At 41.3% G+C, this 25,643-nt stretch overlaps 1 long non-coding RNA gene across 2 annotated transcripts; it reads right to left on the bottom strand.

Moving 5' to 3' along the window:
- Positions 1-171: 171 nt before the first annotated feature.
- On the bottom strand, positions 172-25,643 carry LOC135187939 (uncharacterized). 2 transcript variants are annotated; one of them, XR_010307512.1, is made up of 3 exons: positions 25,370-25,643; positions 1,781-2,034; positions 172-393 (listed from the first exon to the last, which is right to left on the bottom strand). It is a non-coding gene; the product is annotated as an uncharacterized LOC135187939 (long non-coding RNA). The 2 variants fall into 2 exon arrangements; XR_010307511.1 differs by having other exon boundaries at positions 1,947-2,034.

Below are 25,643 nucleotides of genomic sequence, written 5' to 3'. Positions count from 1 at the left end.
CTGTGCACATCAGTCACCAGATTTCAGTCGAGTTTACTGCAGTTAAGAATTGCGGTGCTGTGGCGGCTGAATAAGATTCTCCGTTATCAGTCCCCTTAATGGCTTTCTGAACTGCTGCCAGTTCATTCACCCCACCCAGCCTTCAATAATGAAATAATTTTGACAGAGGGCCCATGTTTCAACATTTTTAATAAAAACAAAATAAAAACCCCATCAGTAACAGAGTAGTAAAAGTTTTTCCTCTCTTTCCTCTTTGCCAAAACTAACAGAAAGGAAAATGTCAGCCTGGCTTGGCTCCAGAAAAGGAGGAAATTGAATGGTCTTAGTTCTCATTCTTTGACTGGTAGCATTGTGTACACAGAAGACTTGACTCTTGAGCTCATTTTGACGGATCTGAAACACAGATAAGAATGCAGAAGACTAGATTCTGTAATTTATAGCCAATGATTCTGTTTAAGATCTTTCAGTACCACATTACAAATCAATGTGATTTAGAAAATAACATGGTTTCTGCCATTGACATAAGCCATATGTGAACTGCTAAGCTACTATGTAAGCCACAGCTATAAATTTTAGTCAGTAGGAGGAGATTCTTTATGTTTTTCTGCTCAAAACTATTTAATCCATTATCAACATTTTGAATGAGTTCTTGCTAAATTGAAGTCTGGAATGTCTCTCTTATGCTAAGGGAAGATAGAAGGCTGCCTTCCACTCAGTTTTCTATGCAATTCACTCAACTGAATGTTTTAAGGTAGGACAAAACTGATCTTGCAATCCTGTTAATATGCCACAGTCATGCACTGATGGCAGATTAAAATCTTACTGATTGTATTGCATATGATCTGTTAGAATAATACTAGTCAATACTCAGCAATGTAAATCCCATTAAGTAGAAGGGTTGGGTAGCTGCGTCAAGTTTTGGACCTCTGTGAACTTCATGGCTGCTTGTGCTTCCCTTGTGTATCTGAGATTTCAGACAGTTTGATGACATCACAGTATCACAGTATCACCAAGGTTGAAAGAGACCTCACAGATCATCAAGTCCTACCCTTTACCACAGAGCTCAAGGCTAGACCATGGCACCAAGTGCCATGTCCAATCCTGCCTTGAACAGCTCCGTGGACGGCGACTCCACCACCTCCCCAGGCAGCCCATTCCAGTATCCAATGACTCTCTCAGTGAAGAACATACATACAATGAAAGAGTAAATATCCATGTAACAAAAGTGTATACCTATCTCTAAGGTAGGCTTTTTTGGGCCAGAACAGTCCCATCTGACATCTGTCAGGCCAAAGTAGATCATTACCCACCAGTAGCCAAAATCTGGCACTTCCACTCACGCTCACACAGGTGTTCAGCTGATGTAAGCAAATACTACAGGCAAGTGAGTTTTTCTCTGACTGAGACCTGAGTATAGGAGAGTGATGTGAGACTTCCTAGCAGAAGGAGAAAATTTGGGATGGACTCCTCCTACTCAACATCAGACACTTTCTTGGGTTGCTCTGCTTAAGCCTCTGTGGTTACTGATGAGAAACAAGTAGTCTCAGAAAGTGATCTGGGTATTAGTTTGCTCAATTACTGCCTGGAATCACCTCTCAGGTAACTGTCTTCTGCAGGGTGGGATAAATCTGTCCCTACAAGTCTCCTCACTCTTCTGCTAAACTGCAAGCATATGAAACAGAAGGACTAGTCAGAAAGGGAAAGAAGGAACAGAATTTATCTCCCTTAAGCTTGTCAGCAAATGCTGTGGAATGAGTCTCTGCTGATGGACTCCACTTACTCTGTCCTGGCTAGACGCACTTGGAAATAAATCCTGCCGAAGGCTTTGCAGCCCAGTGCTCAGTGGATCCACATCAACAAAGTAGTGCTTGAGTGGGAAGTGGATGGAATAATCAGTTTATTTGTCCCAGAGGCATAAAGTTCCTGGAGCTGTGATTGCTCTTTACCTCCTGCATCTTGGTGCACCTCCTCGTTGTGCTTTGTTTTCATGCCAGAGAAAAACGAGGCATAATTCAATCCACTTTCTGCCATGTCCTAAAGGAAAAGAAATCCAGGCATGTGAGGTGGAAGGAGCTATGACACACTGTTCCCTGGTTCTCTGTCTGCATGGGAGGTGCTCTCCAGCGTGTCACCTAAAGGCAACCCACGTGCTTTAAATGCAAAGTCGATTGCCTTATCAGGATCATGTGTTGCTTCCCATGTAGTATTGCCAGAGCTCTCTGCCTTGAAACAGGAGAGCCCGAAAGAATAACCATCCAAGCCAAGCTACAGTTTCTTGAATCCTAGCTCAGCAATCACCCAGCCTGGTTTTACATCCCTGGTGTGGAAATCCAGCTGCATGCAGCTTTGAAAAGGTGATCTGCAAATCTCTTTGTGACGTGAAAAAAATAAATAGCTAGCATAAATTCAGAGTGTTTCTGGTGTGTGCATTTGTTTTGTTTATTAAAAAATGATGTGCTTTTATAATAAAACACAGTGTTTGGAAGCAGAGCTGGTGTAAGGAAATGAGAACAGATTGCTGAAGGTGAAGGGATGCTAGGAGAGGACCTGTTATAACTCTAAAACAAACAGTACCAGAGGTCAAACATTTCTTTCTCATTGCTGGTCCATGAAATAGTTTTAGGAAACATAGTGATTGGGAAAGTATTTGGTCTGGCCCTGTAGAAGTGTTGGTGACCCTGGCCGTTAGCAGAATACTGGCTCTTAACAGTGTGGATGTCACTTTGGCTATTTAAATATTGCTATGAGCTATTGAGGCTGCTGCACCACTTCAATAGCTTGTGAAGATGAAAGGAAAGTTAACATCTGTGACACTTCCATGAGCCAGGCTTTCATGAGAAGCCATTCCACTCACATGGCATAATCAGCTCCTGGTTTTGTACACTCCCCAAAAGGAGAGATGTCCAAAGATGAATTAAGTGAAGCAAATAGCAATCTCTCAATGCAATTAATTTCATAACGTCTAAAACTCTGTGAAAATTACCCATTTAAGAAAAGATTATGAGAAGGCTTAGAAGTCCAAAAGGGCCTGTAGTGAGATTTTAGAAGACTAACCTGCCTAAAACTTCTGAAAAGCTCATAGGTGCTTGTTTATGTATGTCTAATTCCCACTAATTTCAGCAGAATCTAGGTACTGACCAGTTAAGAGATCCAAGCTACAAAAGTACTTACAATCGGAATTACACTTAGAGGAAGAAGAAAAACATGGAAAAGGGAAGAAACAGTTTTATGCATTGCAAGGCTTTTTATATGATTTTTCACAATACAGCACAAAGCAAAAGAAGAGCAAGATGCTGATGCTGATACTCTGTTTTCTAGTTTACCCTCATGTCTTAGCAGCTCCTGCTCAGAATGAATGCAGGAACTGCTAAAAAAGAGCAAAATGCTGATCTTGATGCTTTGTTTTCTAGTTTACCCTCTTGTCTTTGCAGCTTCTGCTCAGAATGACCACAGGAACTGCCAAAGAAGAGCAAAATGCTGTTGTTGATACTCTGTTTTCTAGTTTACCCTTGCATCTTTGCAGGTCCTGCCCAGAACGAACACAGGAATTGCTGAAGAAGAGTAAATTGCTGCTGTTGATGCTCTGTTTTCCATTTTGCCCTCATGTCTTTGCAGCTCCTGCTCAGAACGAACACAGGAACTGCTGAAGAAGAGCAAAATGCTGCTGTTGATGCTCTGTTTTCCAGTTTGCCCTCGTGTCTTTGCAGCTCCTGCTCAGAACGAACACAGGAACTGCTTATGAAGATAGCAGTACTATAAATAGTATCTCAGCCTTGGCTGGGAAATCAGGGGTCAAAGAAAAAGAATCTTTCTCGTACAAACTGGTAAAATTCCCCATTTCAGTTGCTATGAAATGTTTTCTATAAAAGCTCAATAGCTTTTCTAAAATAAATTTTACCCTCCTGGAACTTTAGTTGCAAACACACAGCACTACCCACCCCATAATAACAGCTAAACCTTCAATCACAGACCCTGTCACATCTCAGAGCTGCAGCTCCTTCCAATGGTTCAAATCTTTGCCCTCTACGTGGTATTTACTACAAGTTCTGGTTGAGAGCAAAGCAGATAAATGGTTCCTCTTATTGAATATTCCATAGTCTCTGTGTGATGTAACTTCTGTCAGAAAGTAATAGATTGATGTTTCATTTTCATGCAGTACTGTGGTCTTTGGCCTCAGAACTAAAACCAAAATAAATGTGGGCATTTTTTTGGACCTTTAGCTAAAACTACGCTACGCATTCCTTTAATCTCTCTTTCTAGAGACACCGTACAATAGTTCCCTTGTTTTAGACTTTCAGCATTGCTGACATTAATGCAATTATTTCTGACAACTTGAAAATCTTCCTGTAATTGAGTTTCGATTTGACTTTAATGCTTGCCCCATTTGGAAGGCCCTGTTAACAGATTTCAAGCTGTGATAATAATATTTCCTTCCTCTATTATCAAACATTCTAATCTATTTTCTTTCCAGATCACCACTGCTCAAAATGGCCATGAGAGATTTTTTCAAAAGGTGGAAGAGGTTCCCTTTTCAAAAGCTCAGGGTCTGGGGAATGACAGAGGGTTTTTTTAGTTATTATTATATTTATTATTATTTTCACATCTATTGAAGTGACACAGAGAGCCTCAAGCAGAACAAACCAGCGAGAGTGGAAGCACAAAGTTAGAACTTAACAAAACAACGTTTACTTAGCAGCACCTTTCATAATAGTAACCTCTATAGTTAATGTGCAGTTTATTAACTGATCTGAAACAAAGAAATATAGGTTTGCTGAAAGCCTTTTTATCAACTTTAGGTGCAATTAAAGCCACATACAGGGAAATTTATTCTGAACTTCCCCCTTAAGTTCTCTTCCTTTAAATAGTTTCCTTTGTTTGCATGATGTTTCTTATTTCTACACTTGAAGACACATTAAAGAAGGCAAAATTTAAAATCTTCAATCTTTACCAGTACAAATTTCCTGAGCCGCCACTCACAGAAGTTATTGCCACAAACTTTCTCTTTTAAGGCACACTGACAATGAAGTTAGGGTTTTGGTTTCAGTATGCTTTTCCTTTTTCCTGGCAGTCTTGCTTCAAGTCATTTATTCTGAGTTATCCCTGCCAGAGTACAGCCATGTTACTCTAACAAATAGACTCTGAGCTCTTTGTGACTATCTGATAATTGAATTCAAAAGCAAAACGTCAGCCTTCAACTCTGGCTGTAACCCTCTGTGCTTGGACAGCACAGCTAGGGAAACAGCATGTAGATGTCAGAGGCAAAACTGAGTTTCTCTCTACTCACTATTCCAACTGATACTTAAGAGATAAAAGATAAGCAAGGTTTTAACAGAAGTCTTTTCCAAAACCAGCTAAACGAAGGGCAGTTTCATAGACAAGGAAGATTGCTTTTAAGTTCTGCCATCTCCAAACCCTTGTTCTTGGTCTACACCAGTTGGTGGTCACCTAGATCAACAGGTTTGGCAAGGATGTATACTACCACTCAAACATCCCCCAAGATATGCATACCAGCACTCATTTATAGTATTAGCAAGTTTGTTAGGATTTTTTCAGAGTGTATAGAAGTTGGAACCAGAAGAGAGAGGCAGTGAGGCATGACCTCAGCTGTTCTCTCATTGATACAATTACTGGCAATTTCCCTGACACCTTTCCTCTGCAAAATTCAAACCAAAATCCTCTCAACACTAGTGTAGAAAATCAGAGACATAACTGCACAGACAAATGTGGGAGAATGGCTACACTATGCTTAGCCTCCTGTGTTTCCTTTGTCTTGTATACAAAGCTCGTCATAGGAAGGGGAAAGACCCTCTTGTAAGAGGACTGGTCCAAATTTCTGCCATGGATATATAAGAGTAGTGATGAATAATACCAAAATCTAAGGCCACAATAGTCCTAAGAACTACTCTGATGCACTTTCTGGAGACTGTGTATGACTCCTCTTTCCCATCTCTTTCATAGGTTTAGGGAATACCAGTTTAGAAAGGACCTCCAGGACCATCTAGTCCAACCTTTCAGGGTGAGAACATAGTTTAAAGGAGATGGCTCAGCTTTATTTTCCATGGTTCCTCCACACACTTCTACTGCTGTGGTCTTTTTTTACAGAAATGTCATCAACTGTCCCCATGCTAAGGAGAAATGCAGCCATGAGACTTCTGATGAAAGGTGAAATCATAGTACACCACAAACCTCTTAAGCAAAAGACAAAATAGTAACATGTTTCATTGTCACCTGAGCTTCACTAAAAAACTGTGTTATAGAAAGTGCTTCCATTGCAGAATAAAGAAAACCTTGTTCCATCACAATAAATAGCATAAAATCAGATTTGCAAATACATGCACCAAAAAATGACTCAAATTGTTTGACATTATTCATGGATTCATTGTCCTGCTTACCACCAGATACTCTGTTTCATGCTGGTATTCATGAAAATGCCCACCAACCATCCTTGATTTCCAAGTGTGTGCAAGAAAGGCACTGTTAGTCATTCTTTGTTCTTTTCCTCTCATTAAAGAGGGCAATTCTCCTGCTGCAGGAGCAGGAAGCATGACCCATTCCATGCTGTGACTGGAGAGCTTGGGACTTTTCAGGTTTGAAACTTGAGCAGGAAGGTAAGAAGGTGCAAACCCATACACAACAAAATGAATCCTGTGTGATGCAAGCATGTTGAGTTTCACACAAGGCTCATAACTGGCATTTTAAGGCTGTGATGAATTTGGGGGGACACCCACACCTTGCAATGCTGACATAAAAGGTTTTGCAGTTGGTACTACAGTTCATACCTTGACTCTCTCATTGGTGTTTTGTTGTCACAGCTGCTGCAAAATATCACAGAATCACAGAATTTAACCATGTTGGAAAAGATCATCAAGTCCAACCTTATCATCCAACACCTTCTAATTAACTAAAACCATGCACTAAGTGCCTCGTCCAGCCTCCTTCTAAACACCTTCAGGGATGGTGACTCCATCACCTCCCTGGCAGTCCATTCCAATGCCAATCACTCTTCCTGTGAAGAACTTCTTCCTAACATGCAGCCTAAACCTGCCCTGGCACAGCTTGAGATTGTGTCCTCTTGTTCTGCCACTGGTTGCCTGGGAGAAGAGACCAACCCCACCTAGCTACAGCCTCCTTTCAGGTAGTTGTAGAGAGCAGTAAGCTCCCCCCTGAGCCTCCTCTTCTCCAGGCTGGACAACCCCAGCTCCCTCAACCACTCCTCTTAGGGCTGTGCTCCAGCCCCCTCACCAGCCTTGGTGCCCTTCTCTAGATATGCTCAAGCACTTCAACATCTTTCATAAACTGAGGGGCCCAGAACTGAACACAGTACTCAAGGTGCGGTCTAACAAGTGCTGAGTATGTTGAAGTTTTCTCTACCACCACCGTTAGACTACAGAGGAACCAACTAATTTTCAAGCTTTAAAATATGCTTCTAAATATCATTTTCACTGCCAGGAGTTTCTGCTATGTAACTAGAAATGTGCAGGGAAAAAAAAAGCAACAACATTTCACAGGAGGAAAATGAGTGGCAAAACTGATAGCCCCAACAACAGCTACGTTGCCATTTGCCTACCTATCCTATTAATGGGATGATGCAGTGCACCCCTATTAATGGGATGATGCAGTGCATAATAGCACCAGCAAGAAAGGGAATGTAACTTAAGTAAATAACCATATGCATGAATACTCTTTGGGTACAATGTTTTCAAACACCTGGGACTTTCTGGTCTCTGTTGTTAAAATATGCAGTAAGCTGCTGAAATGTTTGCTACACTGCTCCTTTCAGCATGGCCTTGTGATGCAATTAATGCTTTTTCATATTATCTCTTTTTCTTTTTGCACAGTTACCAATGCAGACCTTAATGAATTAGGATGGGCATTCCTTACATTATTTTGTTAACCTGCTGGTACTATATAAATTGCCCCTTACTGTCGTTAGCTTCATTGGCACCTTCTGAAATACCCAGGCTTGAAATTTTTGTAATTTAGGATTCCCTGGAGAAGAGTCTAGCTCTGAAGAACATTTATTTTAGCATTAAGAAAGATGAAAGCCACAGAGCTGTTACAAAGTCACAGAAAGAGGAAATCACAGAATTACAGAGTCACAGAATAGTTTGGGTTGGAAGGAACCTTAAAGCTCTAGTTCCAACTCCCTGCCAGGGTCAGAACACCTTCCACTAGACCAGCTTGCTCAAGGCCCTGTTCAGCAATCTGGCCTTGAACACTTCCAGGAAGGGAGCATCCACAACTTCCCTGGAGTATACCTTAAAAGACAGAACAGAAACATGAAATGGCAAAACCTGGGGAAATCTGTTTAATGCACCATCAAGCAAAAGAACAACTCATGAAGCAGACTACTTAGCATATCTGGGCACCAAAAATGACACAATATGGAAATGAGCTGGTTTGAGCAAATTTTGTGCTGTATTACCTGGCTGTATGCATATAGCATGAATTTAAACTGTGCCAGTACTGCTAAATAATGCACTTTTGCATATTCTGTTGTATTACATTAGGCAATATTGCACTGGATATAGGCTATACAGATTTTATACAGTTTATATTCATACTACACTTCATTCCCTTATTCTCCTACAAGAGCATGCAAGAGAATCTTGTCTATAGTTGCCTCATGGGGTTTTTATTCTGGTGCCTCCATATTAGGTAACTGGCTTGTGATTTGTAATTTCAACTGCATTTGAGGTAACACCCAATGATCAGTAGGGTTACAACTGATACATCAACAGACAAAACAAGATAGCAAGTAACATAAAAAGCTTCATAAATGGAGTTTTTTTGCAGACCACAGTGGCTTTCCATTTTTGCTGGCATAGCACATTTTATTCAGGGGTTCTTTTTTTTCTTTCTTTCTTTGCTTTTCTTCCCACATGACAGCATAGGTTTGACATTTCTGGGAAGGGATGGAACTGCTCCTGTTACTGAGTTTTGCCACTGTGTTGTGACTCATACCTGCATGTGTTTCTTTCCCTGTCTCTGTCTTAATTGTGTCTCATCCTCTGCAAAATGAACTTGCTGAATATGCAGATTTCAAAATCTTCTTGTAATAGCCTTAAAAACAATGTTAGCTTTGCAAAGCAAGGCCTTCTTTACAGTTAAATGCAAAACCTCTTCAGATTCATATCAAGTACTTTAGATCTGAATTGAGTCCTTTTGTCCCCCAGTTGCAAGCAAGATGTCATCTCTAAGTTGCTTTAGAGGAGGCCCAGGGGTGACTTCATTGCTGTCTACAACTACCTGAAGGGAGGCTGTAGCCAAGTGGGGGTTGGTCTCCTCTCCCAGGCAATCAGCAACAGAACAAGGGGACACAGCCTCAAGTTATGCCAGGGGAGGTATAGGTTGGATGTTAGGAGGAAGTTCTTGACAGAGAGAGTGATTTGCCATTGGAATGGGCTGCCCAGGGAGGTGGTGGAGTCACCATTCCTGGAGGTGTTGAAGAACAGACTGGATGAGGCACTTAGTGCCATGGTCTAGTTGACTGGATAGGGCTGGGTGCTAGGTTGGACTGGATGATCTTGGAGGTCTCTTCCAAACGGGTTGATTCTATGATTCTACAATTCTAAACAAAGCCACAATTTGAATCCTGTTTCCTTCTCTTTTTTCCTTGCTTCAGGATTGCAATTTGTCCGTATTTCCCATCATTTCCCCTAAAATAAACATGACATACATAATCTATTTTTTTTTCCATAAGCACAGGTGAACACACAGAGAAACTGGAACACTAAAAGAGCTTCATGTAATTTATTTTTTCTTTGACATTTTCAGCACTGATTTAAATTAAGCTCTTCCTACTCAAAATCCTTTCCTGCACTGGATGTGAAGAGATTTAATGAGCATTTTTGGAAAAAGCCCTCATGACAACCACCAAAATAAATTCCAGGGAGAGTTCAATCTAATGAAGCATCTACTGCAAATCGAGGTTGCTTATCTAAATATTAGTAAACTGTTAAAAAACAACAAAGGACCTTTTGAAGCAAGCTATAAATCAGGGTCACACAACTTTGTATAGGAAGCTCACAGGCAGCATTGTGGTTAGTTTAATAACAAGGCTAAAAACATTGGGCCTATGGCAGAGACTCAAACCCAAAGACAGAGAAGCTTTGCTTGATTATAATGATTACATCATGGTGATTAGAATTTAAACCAGCTAACCCAAACACAGACATCATATCTTCATTTGATAGCTCCAGTCTAGTAAATAGTGGGAAAGGATGTTGTGCATGGCTTAGCCCAGCCAAAATGAAAAAAGACATTCTTTTTGAACCTGTCTGGCATTGAAAATGAAAACTTCCAAATCAGGCTGTAAAGTGGGCTTATAAAGCCAAAGGCCTTTGATTTTTCTGGATCTGCATAGTGTTTTAACCAGCCTGTGTTTTTCAGGAAAACCACCTCAGCACCCGGGTATGAGGCATCCTTGCATGCAGTCTATCACTGGGCAAGACGTTGAGTTTATCTGTGGGAACACAGGCGGATTAGCAACGTCCTCCTTTGTGCTCCACTGTGTTAGAATTCCCTGTGAGTTTGTGAGTCATTGTCAGCTGCTTGCTAAAAATAGCCCCTTGGCCCTGCTTGGACTCAGAGTCAAGATGGTGACATGATGAGAAGACTAGAGTCAGCATAAACACTGCATATTTAAAAAGCATTTCCTATAGATTAATCTTTAAGGCCACAAATTCATAGTGTGAATGTGTGGGAGCATTCCACTGCCTAATATGAGAAATCCCCATCATCCCTCTAAGTGAGTTGTTTTTTTGGTCTCCCCATATACACAGAGGAAAGATATAGTTCTCTGAGATATGCTTACTCTGTCAAACAAAGAGGGGACCTTGACACTGAAAGCTCCCCTCCCTTTTTTGTTTCTTGAAGTTAAATGTTGTCTCTATCCATATCCTACTTGAAGCTCTTCTTACATTTCTGTCTAATAAATTGGTATATAACAAATTGCAAGGATCAAGGTAATTCCCACCCATACTTTAAATATTTTAGGTCAGAAACAGTGCATATAAATCAAAATAGATGCACTGATTTTCCAGTCACTAGGACAAAGCAGTACAGACTAAAAGGCAGGAAGGTCTTTAGAGCATTACTTTTGCCTACTCTCAGAGCATAGGTACTTATTATAGTGCTGTTATCATTAATATTTTGAGAAACTCGGCATTGCAAAATGGTTGTGCAAACAATTGTGTTATGAAATGTCTCACACCAAACACAAACAACAGAGCTGTATCTAACACATTCACATTTAACAGGAGACTGCACTTTTCAGAGACTCCTAAAGACTTATGTCAGAGTCCTAAACCACCATCCCCACGTCAGCTGGCATGGACCTTACTGATTTCACTAGAGTGTTATTTTACCTTTGCCTAAGATCTGCAAGACATCTGTCTGCTCAACAAAGGAAAGGTCTGGAAAAGAGAGCTCTGCAATAGGCAGCAGAACCAGAGATGGAATGGCCATTTCACTAGCTGCACTTGATCATCTGTTTCAGGTCTAAATAGTTTGCTGGTAGTGAAGTATTCAAAAGTATCTTGAATTGGAAAAGCAATATTGATACTAAGCAGAAGAGACTTTAGCGCTGCAATGTCACATCCTGATTCCGAATCTAGTGGCCCCAAACAACTGCCAATATATTTATTAAATACAAAATCTGAGAGGCTTTTTATTTAATTTCCATGTGGCTTCACACGTTCATGTCACGAAGCACTGCAGTTCACAAAATTTATGAGGCTAATACAACAGCATCTGCATCATGTGTATCTCTCCTACTCGGGTAGTATAAAATCAAAACTCATTTTGTGAACAGCTACACTGAAATTTTAGTTCCATGCTAACGTATGCAGTAAATATAGCAGCATGTGTCAGAAATCACACACTACTGATTCTGCTGCTTTGTGGACCATTGTTCAAAAAAGGCTCATCATTAAAGTATGAAGACCTCTGCTTGTTGCACCTGCTATGGCAAGAACAGCCTGCTGTCAGCTTGCTTGCCTGATTTTGAGACTACATCAACCTCAAGGCCCATACAGCAGAAGCAAATAAAATCTTTGCACAGGCAGGCAGGCACTTGCCCAGCTCTGCTTAGGTAGTGATGGAAAAGGGTAGAAGAAATGAAACTAGACTAAAAAGCATAGAAAAGCAGAAGACACTTGCCCAAAGTCAGGTTCTGCCCATTAACACAGTGAAACCATAACCCACTGGGTACTTATTCTTAACTGCAGCTCCCAATGAACGGATGTTTTAAATGGCCCCAAAGGCCACACTGAGCTTGTCATTGACTTTTTCTATTTCCAGGCCAAGAGCAAATTGTGAAGGTACCAGTCAGCCAGCCAGCAGAAAGCCTGCCTTCCAGATTTTCCCCAGATCATGAAGTGCCAGCCCAGCCAGACATAAGTCCCTCTTTCCTGGTTCTCCCATCTGGAAAGCAGTGAACATAGATGCTTTGCAGGCCAGCCAAATTTCAAGTGGCTGAACTAGCTGAAAAATAACTTTCCAAGCTGTCCAAACTCCTCTGAAATCATTAGACTAACTTCTCTGACTATCTTAATCCTAATTTCCTAGAGTTTCCAGAGACCCAAGGGATGATCAGAGATATTTATGATCTCCCTAGTGTAATGCAGGAGCAGAGCTGGCTGCACACCAGCTAACTCCCCTCAGTTTGACTGTTGCTTCCCATGTACTGGGTTATGTTTAATCCTGTCCTGCTGGCATGTTTCCAAATATTTCCCCCCCCACGGCATGTGCTAATGTTTGGGGTTTTTTCCCTCCCATCATGCCCTTGTTGCTGGAACAGCTTGAAATTGATCACACTTAATTTTAGCCACCTAAAAGTTAGTTGTCAAATTATATGCTCTCTCCTCTCCCCTTTACAGTCCATGACAGTAGACACATATGAATGGGAATTTATCACAGAATCATAGAATCAGACAGGTTGGAAGAGACCTCCAGGATCATCCAGTCCAACCTATCACCCAGCCCTGCCCAATCAACTAGACCATGTCTTTTCTTGAACACCTCCAGGAACGGCGACTCCACCACCTCCCTGGGCAGCCCATTCCAATGGCAAATCACTCTCTCTGTGAAGAACTTCTTCCCCACCTGTCCTCCAAAAAAAAACCAAAACATTCTCAGGAGGTGCTTATTACTCTCTCCTAACTATGAGACAATCTTAGTTGACTAATTTAGACTAGCTGCCAAAATTTAAGGGACAACGTAAGAATCCATCTTTGATCAAGAGTTGAGAAGCAAACAACAAAGCAGCGTAAACTCTGTGTGATCTGTCACGTAACCAAACAGGTCAACCAGCTAACAACTGACCCCAAAAGCTGCTGGATGGCAGTTGCAATTTTAGAGAGAGAGAATGCACATTGCTTAACTACCTGAAACAAGAGTAACTGGCAGCAAGAGTAACAGAAGGAAGTAGAAATTTTCATTGTTTACTATGAGGGTGATAGACATTTCAAGAGCTACCACTTGAATGAGTCTAACGGTTCAGGAAGCAGTGGGAACATTAGCAGACTGTTTCTGTGTTGCACAGATCTGCTAATGGGGCTGAAATGTAGCCTCTGACATTTTTCAGGGAAAATTATCTTCAAGAAATAATTTCATGTTTTGCAAAATATATGTATACATCTATTTCAGTGTATTAAGAGAGGAGCACATCCATCTCTCTTTGCATTTAGTTTACTGATTATGCACATTTCAACCTGTCCTAAGAGGCTATGACAGTTGCTTGCACCATGTCGGAGGATAGAGGCATGCCCCTTTTAGAAAGGGGCACAATCCCAAACTCAAATAACCAGTCCCCCTTCCCTCCTGGGAGGCAGGAGGAATCTTGCTCTAGGCAGGTATGGAGCTATTGGCCCATAAAAGATGATGAGGTGTTTTTAATATCTTACCTTAACACCTGGTAATTAGAACTAAACTTATCTCTGTTGCAGTCTCACTAGTTTCTCTCTACCAGCCCCCATGAGACATGACCTTTTGCTGCTGCTGCTGCAGCTTCTAGAGATCCATGAATGTTTTCATTCTTCCAGCTCCATGAGTCTGAGTGCTAACCTGAGTGGCCTTCCAAGAAAATGAAATAATTTAACAGGAATGATGTAATGCTGTGTAAGTGTGTTCAGGCTTTTACATGCCAGCATCCTGCAAAAGCCTTTCCTTCCAAAGAATAAATTATTGACAAAGTCTGCTGCAAACCACCCACCCACACTCAGCCTTTCTTTCCTCCCACACACCTACTTGTCAACAAAATGAATCAGAAAATAGCCCATGTTTTCATTGCTCCACTCCACCACAGCCTCAGCAATATTACTATGCATTCGAAAAGTAGAAGGCTTTGCAAGCGAAAAAACTCATTGAACTTCTAAGGCCAAATATTTGTACATTGCTTAAGGGTTATTTTTACCTATAAAATGACATGCTAAATGTGGTTTACTTAATGTGTTTTACTCAAACTGCATTCACCTATAAACATCTGTGTTATATGGCACAGTATAACTGTAAGCAAAATCAAGATGAGGAAGTGGAACATATTCATGTAAGTCTTTTTTTTTTTTAGAAGTAAGGAAATACATTTTTTTTCTCAGTATTAGAGCCAACAGCTTTAAAAAGACCCCAAAACATGCAGATGTTGAAACAAAAACTGTGATGTTTATGAAGAACAGTAACTATTAAATGAAGGTAAAAATAGAAGAGAGCAATGTTTAAAACTTTTGCTCGTTCTTATTTTAGAAGATGACTACACAAAGCAAACCTAAAGAGTGGGATAGGATTTCATTTTTTATTGGCGTTTGGGGAAACTTTATGCTCTGTCTCTGGAAAATCAGAAAGGGAAGTGGTTGTAAGGAATCCACATAATAATGTATGGGAAAGCCAGCTAGAATTTACAAGGGAGTGGACGGTGCTGGTAAATCAAAAAGTTACCAGATCACGTGGTTCACAATTAATAATAGTGGGGTGTGCCACCAGCAAGTAGTTTCTCCATTTGCTTTTCTTTATTACCATTTTATTCCCACTAAAGCATTAAATTATTTTTTTGTCAAGGATTGATACAAAAATACGTGGCATTAGTAAAAACATACCATGAGAATCAAATAAGCCTGTTGTAGTTTCATAAAAACCTGAGAAAGTTCCAAAGTGTATTGTGGGGGGGGTTTGTTTGGTTTGTTTTGCCTGTCAAGAAATAAGTTTTTTTATGGCCAAACATTATGAGAACCAAGTAGTTACAAGTACCAGACTTTCAGTTCTTAGTTTGGAGGCTCATTTTTAGCTGCATATTACCATCTCACAGTCTGTGCTCTTGACTTGGTATCAGTTCTCCATCTATAGGTCCAGGAAAGGATGTTTATAGACAGCTACTGACAGGATCTAGCCAAAAATTGGACATACATTTGATTCCATTCCACAACACCAAATACCACAAATGTCACCCTTATGTCCCACCACATGATTCTTGAGGAACTAAGCTATATCATTAACAAAACACATTGCCTTATAAAGTTAAAAGGGGTGCAGCTACCTATTGATCCCAGCTCCCCAAATGGTTCTGATGTATTGTCTGTCTTACATTTATTTAGAATATGAATACCTAAAGGATTTTTAAAGCATAGAATCAGGTAAAAAGCACTTTGCCAAGATTGCTGTGGAGAACAGGAGAAGGAAACATTCACAAGAAATAGGGTATCTCAGGAATTACCCTTAGAAACAGGCATCCTTCCCACAACTAGAATTTGTCTAAAGACTCAGTTTTACATGTTTCAAAGTGCCTTCTTATTGATCACAGACCGTGCACATTTATGGCTCCTTTGCTTTAAAGTAAAAGGTGACCTCTAATGAAGCTGTTACATTCTGGTTTCAGAGTTCCTAATATAAAAGGCCTACAAGCACGTTTGTCAATATAGTAGTACAGACTTCAAAGTGAATATCAACAGCAATCACATTTCATCTGTTCTGGAGTCTGTTCCCAGCTCACTTCTACAGAGATTTAATTGTTTGGTCCCAGAAAAGAAATGATAATTTGTCAGAACTCATTGTGGTTTTACAACCTGCTATGTAAAATAGCTTCTTCAGCAAGTGATTTCTTAACAGACATGTTTGAAGTGATTTTGATTATATATTTTCATAAAGGTTGCTTTTCATGTCATGAACTATATTGGCTTTAAAAGTCAAGCAGAACTGTAGGCATTTGTAAACATAAATTTAACCCTTGGCAGCTGAATTAGATTCTGTAACAGAAGTCACAACATTTTGTTCATTTATGAGAATATAAAGGAGCTGCTCTAGGAATACGCAAGTATTTGTCACACACAGGTACTGAAGGATGTGTTAGGCAGGAGCACTTTAGGAAGCACATGATGTTAGGTGTCTTCTAAAAAACTACTGGGTTTTTAATTTATTTAGATGTAGAGACAATCTATTTCCAACTAACAAAGATTACTCTATGTGTCACAATGGTAGAGAAGCTTAATGGAGTAACTGTTGTCCATCCAGGAACATGTCTCAGCTTGGCAGAAGGTGTCTGGTCCCTGCCTGAGCCATGTTACAGGCATGCCTTCTGGCTGGGGCTGGGACCTGCACTCCTGCTCTTCTGGAGTGAGCCCTCAGCCCTGTGTCACAGCTTGTGCAGAACTCAGCACCACACAGCAGAACTGCCCTCTCCTGCAGTTCTCTGCCTTCACCATGAGTCAAGGAACCAAAAGCCTGTTACTGGCCTGAAATGTCAGGGCTTTTCCAGATCCCAAACACTCAAAAGGACACAAAACACAAAGGACACAAGCACAAATAGGATTTTATTTAATTTTATTTATTTAGTATGCTAGGTTTTGTATGCTGGATTTTTGAGGTTTGTTGTTAGCTTTGTTTTAAGAATTTAAGGCTCATCAGGCTCTTTCGGTTAAATGTTTTGGGTTTGTTAATTTTTTTGTTAGATGTTTTGTTATTTAGATATTTTAAGTTTGTTATATTTTTGGGGGTTATATTTTTTATGTTTGTTAGGGTATTTTACTCAAATTTTTAGTTTTGTTAAATTTTTTTTGTTAGTTTTTTAATGTTTGCCAGGGTTTTTGTTTTAATGGCTGTTAGGTTTGTAATGTTGGTTAGTTTTTTAATGTTGGTTAGATGTGTTTGCTTAGGATGTGAGGGCCATCTGGCTGCAACATCTGTCACCCCATTTGTCTGATCTGGCTGGCTAGGTGGGTGTCCCCATCCTCCCTCACCGCTCAGTGTGCATCCCCTCCCAAAGGGCATACAGTCAAGGGTATACGGTAGCTGCGCTCCCCTGTTACAACCTCCAAACAAGCTCAAGGTCCATTTTTGGTAAGATTATTCTGGGTTGGTTTTAAGGTTTTTAGGTTTGGTTAGGGTTTTTTTTTGTTTGTTTAGGTTTTTTTTTTTTGTAGAATGCAATGTTAGTTATGTTTTCTGTGTTAGACTTTTGTGGTTTAATTTTTCTAGGTGAGTTAGATTTTTTTATGCTACGTTTTCTAGGTCGGTTTTTGAGTTAATTAGGGATTTTTTTTTTGTGGTTTGTTTTTTTTTTTTAAGATTTTTAGATTTTTATGTTAGTTTTTTAGATTAGTCAAGGGTTGGTTTCCCTCCCAAAGCTGCATACTTAGTTGAGGAGGACGACCTTCCCTGATAGAGATGGTACTATTCATTGCTCAAGATTATATGGTAACTACGCTCCCCTGCTACAATTTCCAAACAAGCTCAAGGTCCATTTTTTTTGTTTGATTTTTGGGTTTGTTTTGGTTAAGAGTTTTTAGGTTTGCTTAGATTAGATTTGTTCGCTTTGGTTAAGTTTTTTTGGTGGAATGTTGGTTAGGTTTTCTGGGTTAGATTTTTTTTGTTAGATTTATTTAGGTCTGTTAGATTTTTTGGAGGTTTTTTTTTAACATTGGTTGGGGTTTTGTTAGATTTTTAGGTTTGTTAGAGGTTTTGGGTTAGATTTTTCAGGTCTGGTAGTTTTTTTGTGTTAGGGTTTGGGTTTGAATTGGTTAGGTTTTTTAAAATTTTTGGGTTTTTTTTCAATATTAGGTTATTTTAAACAACTTTCCCTGAAAGAGACAGTATCATTCATTGGTCAAGGCTATACAGTAGCTGCACTCCCCTGCTACAACTTCCTAACAAGCTCAAGGTCCATTTTTTAATTCTATTTTTTGGATTTGTTTTGGTTAAGAGTTTTTAGGTTTGGTTTGGTTAGATTTTTTTAGTTTGGTTAAGTCTTTTTTGGTAGAATTTAATGTTAGTTTTTCCAAGTGAGGCCTTCTTGGTTAGATTTATTTAGGACTGTTGGAATTTTTTGTTAGGGTTTTTTTTTAAGGTTAGTTAGGGCTTTTGTTAGATTTTTAAGTTTGTTAGGGTCTTTTGGTTATATTTTTCAGGTCTGTTAGGTGGTTTAGGTTTTTTAGATGTTTTTTGCTAGATTTTTTTATATGTGTTCTATATTTTAGGGTAGGTTTATTTTAGGTTGTTTAAGGTTTTTAGGGTTGTTTTAAGTTAGGGTTTTTTTAAGTTTGTGGGTATTTTTTTAATATTGGGTTATGTTAAACCTGTTTCAGTTTTCAATGCTCATGTAAGCACTAACACAGTGCCTGGGCAAGCTCTGCTCCTGCACTGGGCAAGAGAGACAAGGGCATGCATGGTGTTTTAGAGGTGCCATTGCAGTAGCAGCAAGAACCTAGCCAAAAGAGCCTGCAGAAGCCCTGACAAGGAGCTGTGATCAACGCTACAGAACCAGAAACAAATCCTGGGAGCCTACAAAGATTTCTGGTCCTGTCTAAGCAGCCTGAGAGCCACATTTGTGCAGCATGAGCAGAGGCACCTGGCCAGAATGGCCCAAAAGAGGCCTGGGCAAGGAGCTGTGCTCAGTGCTGCACAGGAAGGCAAAAAACCCCCGGGGACACTTAAGAGTCCCTTGTGAGGGAAAAAAAGCCTTCCTCCCTCTTCCTGGGGCATGAGCAGCAGGCAGTAGCCCGGCCCGAAGGGAGCGGAGGAGCCCTACCAAGTGGTCATGCTGAATGCTGCAGAGGAAGGCAAAAAACCCCCAGGGCTCAGTGCCAGTCTGCCCCGGGGGAAAAAATTCCTTCCTGACCCCAGTGCTGGCGATCGGCTACTCCCTGAGCATTGCGGCATGACCTGCTGCCTCCTCCCACAGGCTTCTCATGCCTCCAGGAGATGCCCAAGCCCTCTGCTCCCTCCAGCTAGAGCCATTATCTCAGGGGCTTCCCGGAGCGGCTACATGTCCCTGGCCTGCTAGGCTCTGGGGACAGGAATCCTTCCCGTGCCTGGCAGGACACCTTTGGGTGCTCCAAAGCACTGGGACCCCTCCAACATCTCTACCAACCCATTGCTTACGACTACAACTGCTACTGCTGCCTCTGCAGGGGATGGCGATGGTGAGCTCTGCAGGCTGCCTGAAGAACATCTTCTCTTGGTCTTGCCGCTGCCATGCAGCAGCTCCTCAAAGCCTTGCTCTGGGATGTGCACAGGCTGCCCCTGGGCCAGGTCTGGCAGCAGGCACCGCAGGACGCTCCCTTTTAAAGCCTCCCCGACGCCGGCAGTGCCGTTGCCAGGTGCCGGCTCTGTGACCTCAGGGCCACAGGGCCCCGCCCGGCACTGTGCCGCTCACCGCCCCCGGCCCAGCGTCCTGCCGAGGAAGCCTTCGGGGGGCAGGCAGCAGGAGCCAGCAGCTGGCACAGCAGAAGCCCTGCTCAAGCAGCTGCAAAAGAGATCTCCAAAGCCAGTCTGGGGAGGTCCCTGCTGCTGGAAGCTCTCCTGTGTCATTCCAGTTTTCAAGAGGGCTGTGAGGGGAGATGCAGGGAAATAAAGAGCTGTTGCTGCTCTGCCCTCAGACCTGGAGGAACTCAGCAGAATCTCCTGCTGGGTGCTCTAGAGAGGCCTGTAAAGAGCGAGTCAGGCTGCAGGCACCAGCACCATGGCTCCTGAAGGGCAAATCCTGGTTGAGAAGTGTGCTGCCTTTCTGACTGCTGGGTGAAGTTTTTTCTGAGTTTTAATAAGGCTTTTGGTAGAATCATAGAATCATCCAGGCTGGAAAGGAGCTCTGAGATCAAGTTTAGCCATTTCACCCATTTTACCACATCTGTCACTATACCATAACCCCCTGCACCAGATCTGTTTGGGTTTTAAATGCGTCCAGGCATTGTGATTCACCCACCTCCCTGGGCAGCCCATTCCAGTGCCTCACAACCCTTCCTATGAAAAAGATGTTCTTGATGTCCAGCGTAAAGCTCCCCTGGAGCATCTTGAGGCTATTCCCTCTCATTCTATTATTAATTAATTATGAGAAGAGACCAGTGTCTAACCTATCACTCTAATTTGGGAGCAGTGTTTTTATTCTTTGAGACAAAGTTTTACCAATGCAAGGAAAGATTTTTATGTTGCAGAACCATAAAGAAACTCAAAGCCAACCAGAATAGTAGGCACGAGAGCACAGATGTGCACAGCTCATACAATATGCATGCCTTGAAGAGGGAAGCTGGGATACAGAGCTAGAAGGTACAATGACCTACTCTGCATCAGATCACTAAGAGATTTCATTCCCTGCAAACCAGCGATGACACTGACATAAGAAAACAACCAACACAGAGGCTACAGTAAGCCCAAACTCTCCAAACGCCCAACTGCAATACCTGCAGATCAAACCAGACAACTCCCCGCGTTAGTGTGGCAGAGCAGCCCAGCCTCCAGAGCGCAGCCGCATCCCCAGTTTGCAGTCACAGCACCCTGCGGGGATTGAGGCAGCTACCCTGGGGCTGGTGCCTGAGCAGTCTTTGTCGGGACTCTGGGACCTCGGGTACTCAGATCAAAGTGTGCTCTCTGATATGCCCACATGTTTCTGTAAACAAGCCCTCCCATGTTTGACCACCACGAAGAAGCACACGTGATTTGTAAGACTGACATCAGTGCTTTACTTCAATACCACTGATGAAGACACTATAGCATTTTTGGGTTTCTACTCCAACTACCAACTGACATCAATTCACACATAAAGTCACAGGGTCTCTTCAAAGCATCTGTGGCCTCTTACCCAGTTAGAAAAGGACATTTTGGGGGTTGCTGTGGAATAAATAACTCAGTGATGAAAAGGGAAAGAGATGTTGATCGTACATAAAACTCGACAGTTGGGGAAACTTATTTCCCTGGCCTACAAAGTTGTATTTCAGGTAGATTAAAAGGAGTTAGTTAGTTCTAGACAATTTCCAGTTTTAACAACCTGAAATACCTTTTCTCCAGTTAGATATCAGTCTTTGAAGATTTTGAAATTGTTATTCCTGTGGGGAGAAGGATATTGAATAATTCCTACCAGTTATGAAACTCAATATTCTCCAGATGGTTGAAACAAGCTTTTATGCACCATTGTAAAATGGGTTTAAAATATACTGTGCTGTGATTGACTAAACAAGTCACATGGCTACTGCATACAGGCTTGAACTTCTTTTTCAGCTAAATGACCTTATTAGAACCATAAACAAAAGTGGTACTTAAAGGCTGGCTTTAAAGCAGCAGCTATAAATCCTAAATTTATTGTAGCACTGTTCTGTTATTTGTCCTAAAAAGAAAAAAAAATAGGAAGGCTATTCTGGGTATGGAATTATGCCTTTAGTAATCAGTTGGTTTAAAAAGTTACCATTTTGTGTGTTTTCACAGTCCTCTGACTTTTTCTTCAGATAACAGAATTACATGCATTCACAACCTAAACCACTGTGAGGTCATGTCAGAACCTGAACTGGCAACGCAAAGGAGCAAAACTCTGCAGGAGTGGAGCAGTATTCCTCAAGCAACATTCAGTCTTCTCTTTCATGAGAAAACGTGTGCCTGAAGTGGTCCCAAACATTGTTCTTCATAAACCTCTCGTGCTCCTCTATGGTCCAGTGCCATTTGGGTTGCAATCATAGAATCAGCCAGGTTGGAAGAGATCTCTAAGGTCATCCAGTCCAACCTATCACCCAGAGCTATGTTAAACAGCTCTAGCAAGGACTCAGCAACCCACATAATATAAACAAATAAGTCCAGGAAGGGAGATCTTACCATCTAACTGGGCAAGTAAACTGGAGCTTGGCTGTCATGGTTGACAGTTCTGTGGTGGTTTGACAGGGCTAGCCCAGTCAGAGGTGGGAAGTGAAGTATCTCATCCATTTACCTAGCACTCTCCCTCTACTTCTGCTGCCCACCACTCAGCCAGCTGCAATCCCTCTGGCTCATCACCACTTTGCCTCCTATTGCACAGACAGAGGCTGCAGCACAAAGCCATAGACAAGGAAATCCCATGGGAGAAATAAAATCACACTTAAGACTTTGGCTACCTGAGCAGTGTCTGCACAGTTTGTTGCACCACAGGGGAATAATGGCAGACACCTTTCACTCTTTATCTCCTGGACCATAAAAACATGCTTACCAAAATGCCTTTTCTCAGTGTTCACTAGGGTGCTACTTCTATAAGCTTCCTATAAAAAATGGCTGCATTTTAGGATATCTGAACTATTTTCTTAGGATTTACATGTTGTTTAGGGGGTCCCTGTTTGTTTCAATTCAAATAAGCATGACTCAGTTTAGAGATTCTTGGGTGTTGTTTACAGATCTCCTTTATGTAGGATGAGAGGCTACAATGAAGAACCCTTACTTCTCTTGTAGCCTCTCACCCTAAATAAAGGAGATTGTACAAGTGCAGAGCTTTTTTTAAGTCTAAGAATAACTCTGTGGCACAATTCTAAAGCAAATGAGATCCTGACATTTCCCTTGGTGGGAATCAGTGCTTTTTGCTGTCTCTTCTGCGTTGCATATGGCTAAGGACAATTAAAATACTAAAGATTAGCATGAACAGAAATAACTTGTATTAAAAAAAACCAAATCAAACCAAAAATCAACAAACCCATATCAAAGAGAGACATATCCAGGAATTTGCATGTTTTTCAGAAATGTGTTTACATGAGAGGGAAACAGAAAGACCCAGTTTTGGGCACCACAATACAGGAAAGATGTGGAGCTGCAGGAGCTGGTACAGAAGAGGGCAACAAGACCGATGAAGGGCCTGGAGAATAAATCTTATGAGAAGCAACTGAGGGAGCTGGGGATGGTTAGTTTGAAAAAGAGGAGGCTGAGGGGAAACCTCATTGCTGTCTAAAACTACCTGAAGGGACATTGCGGGGAGGCTGCTGCTGGTCTCTTCTCACAGGGAATTGGAGACAGAACAAGGGGGAATGGCCTCAAGCTGAGACTGGGGAGGCTTAGATTGGACATTAGGAAAAAAATTTTCACAGAGCAGTCAAGCACTGGAATGAGCTGCCCAGGGATGTGGTGGAGTCACCCACCCTGAATGTGTTTAAGGATCGTTTAGATGTGCTGCTTAGGGCTATGGTTTAAGGTGAATCTTGTAGAGTAGGGTTCTAGGTTGGACTTGGTGATCCTGAGGGGCTTTTCCAACCCAAGTGTTTCTGTGATTCTGGTTGAATCTGATACTGCACTTAAAATCAGACTGCTGAGATGTTTTCAAGTGTTTTTATTTTCTTCTTCAGCAAATATTCCAGCTGTAACCTAACTCACTTACCAACACATTTAACAAAAAAACAAACTTACTGAATGTGCCTGGTTTTCAGAGTTTCAGTTTCACATTGCTAACAGTCTTAGTAGAACCCCCAGGATTAGCAGTCTATTTGAACACCTGCAAAGTTCATTTAACGACTGGAATTGCAGAATTCAAAATATATTTAACATATTTGTATTTTGAATGTTAACCACAGCTGCTTAATGCTGTTCAAGAGGTTTGGAATGTACATATTTTATACATCCCAAGGAATAGCTCTGATTGATATCCTTTCATGTCCACTGTTTGATTTGCTGAAGGAACCAAAAATCCAGAGGAAGGGGACAAGCTTGGGAAGAACTGCCAGGCCAGAAAGCTCATTTATTGAAAGTAGACAAACTCTCCAAGTTTGGCATGCTTCTGAATCTTAATTGAATTTAATAAGAAATTGGGAGTGGCAAAAAAAACCCACAAACAAACAAAACCCTAAACAAACAAAAATCAGACAGAAAAAGATAGAAAAGTACTTGTTTTACTGATTACATTCAACCATATGGAAGTTCAACAGATGCCTGCTATGAAGGTTTGATGTGCAGGTATTTTACTGTCCTTCCACAGCCAGATTTTTCAATGGGTCATTCACAAATGTTTCAGAGAAATGATTGTTGGCACTGGCAATATCATTTTCCATCCCAGACTCAATGATAAAGCCAGATACACTTGCATTCATTTTTCTTTTTCATTCTGAGGAACTGTTTCTCCTTGTATTTACAGTAGGTGTTACTACTACAGCTCAGAATATTTTACTTGAGTTACTCTTTATTTAGAGGGAATAAGAAAAGGCCATTAAAATTTTCTTTTTGGTAGATATATTTCTATTGGTAGATACATAGAATCATAGAATCAACCAGGTTGGAAGAGATCTCCAAGGTCATCCAGTCCAACCTAGCACCCAGCCCTGGCCAATCAACTAGACCATGGCACTAAGTGCCTCATCCAGGCTTTTTTTGAACACTTCCAGGGACGGTGCCTCCACCACCTCCCTGGGCAGCCCATTCCAATGCCAATCACTCTCTCTGCCAACAACTTCCTCCTAACATCCAGCCTAGACCTCCCCTGGCACAACTTGAGACTGTGTCCCCTTGTTCTGTTGCTGGTTGTCTGGGAGAAGAGGCCACCCCCCACCTGGCTACAATGTCTCTTCAGGTAGTTGTAGACAGCAAGGAGGTCACACTTGAGCCTCCTCTTCTCCAGGCTAAACAACCCCAGCTCCCTCAGCCTCACCTCATAGGGTTTGTGTTCCAGGCCCTTCACCAGCCTTTTTGCCCTTCTCTGGACACATTCCAGCATTTTGCAGTTGTATTTCTATTGGTAGATACATTTGGTAGATATATTTCTCTTGGTAGGTATAAAGTTCTAACCAAACCCCAGTTCTAACCAAAACCATCACTATGTGCAACATTTATAGGAATTTTTGGTCTTCATGACTGAACAGACTCTGCAGTAGCAGGCAGAGATGGAAAGCCTGCAAAGTAAACACACACTGTACCCTCTTCTCTTTAGTTTTACAGGAGCTACTGTCTAATTTCTTTGCTAATTAAGAAATGTCATAGACACACAGCTGAATTTTCTGGCAGCCAGGATATATATTTTGTATTCTTAGAGTTCAGGCATCCCTCCAGAGCAAAAGTACCACCACAGAGCTCTTTGAAAAAAACTCAAACAACTATAATGGCTACTCACACATATCTTTTAGAGCATACACATCTCAGGCAAACTGTTGAACAAGCATAAGATGAAGAAGCAGCATTCACATACCTTAGTCTAGACTTTCTTTGTGTCCATTGTGAATCACTAGAACATCACTTAAAAGCAGCCTGCACAAAGAAAGATGAATGCAGACAGCAAAAATACTTTGTGGTGGAATCTTCACCACCTCACATATCTCTATTGTGGGGGACATTTTAAGAGAAACTGTAACTTTGATGCCTCTTCAGCTTAAACAGCACTTGGGATAAGTATCTTCATGTCTTTCAAGGATGAATCAGAATACTGTTTCCCATTTTAATGAGCATGGATCTCATCCGGACGT

This window comes from Pogoniulus pusillus, chromosome 28, assembly GCF_015220805.1.
Source record: "Pogoniulus pusillus isolate bPogPus1 chromosome 28, bPogPus1.pri, whole genome shotgun sequence".
Lineage (NCBI taxonomy): Eukaryota > Metazoa > Chordata > Aves > Piciformes > Lybiidae > Pogoniulus > Pogoniulus pusillus.
Note: the sequence above shows the minus strand (reverse complement) of the source record. Positions and strands in the feature narration are given on the sequence as shown.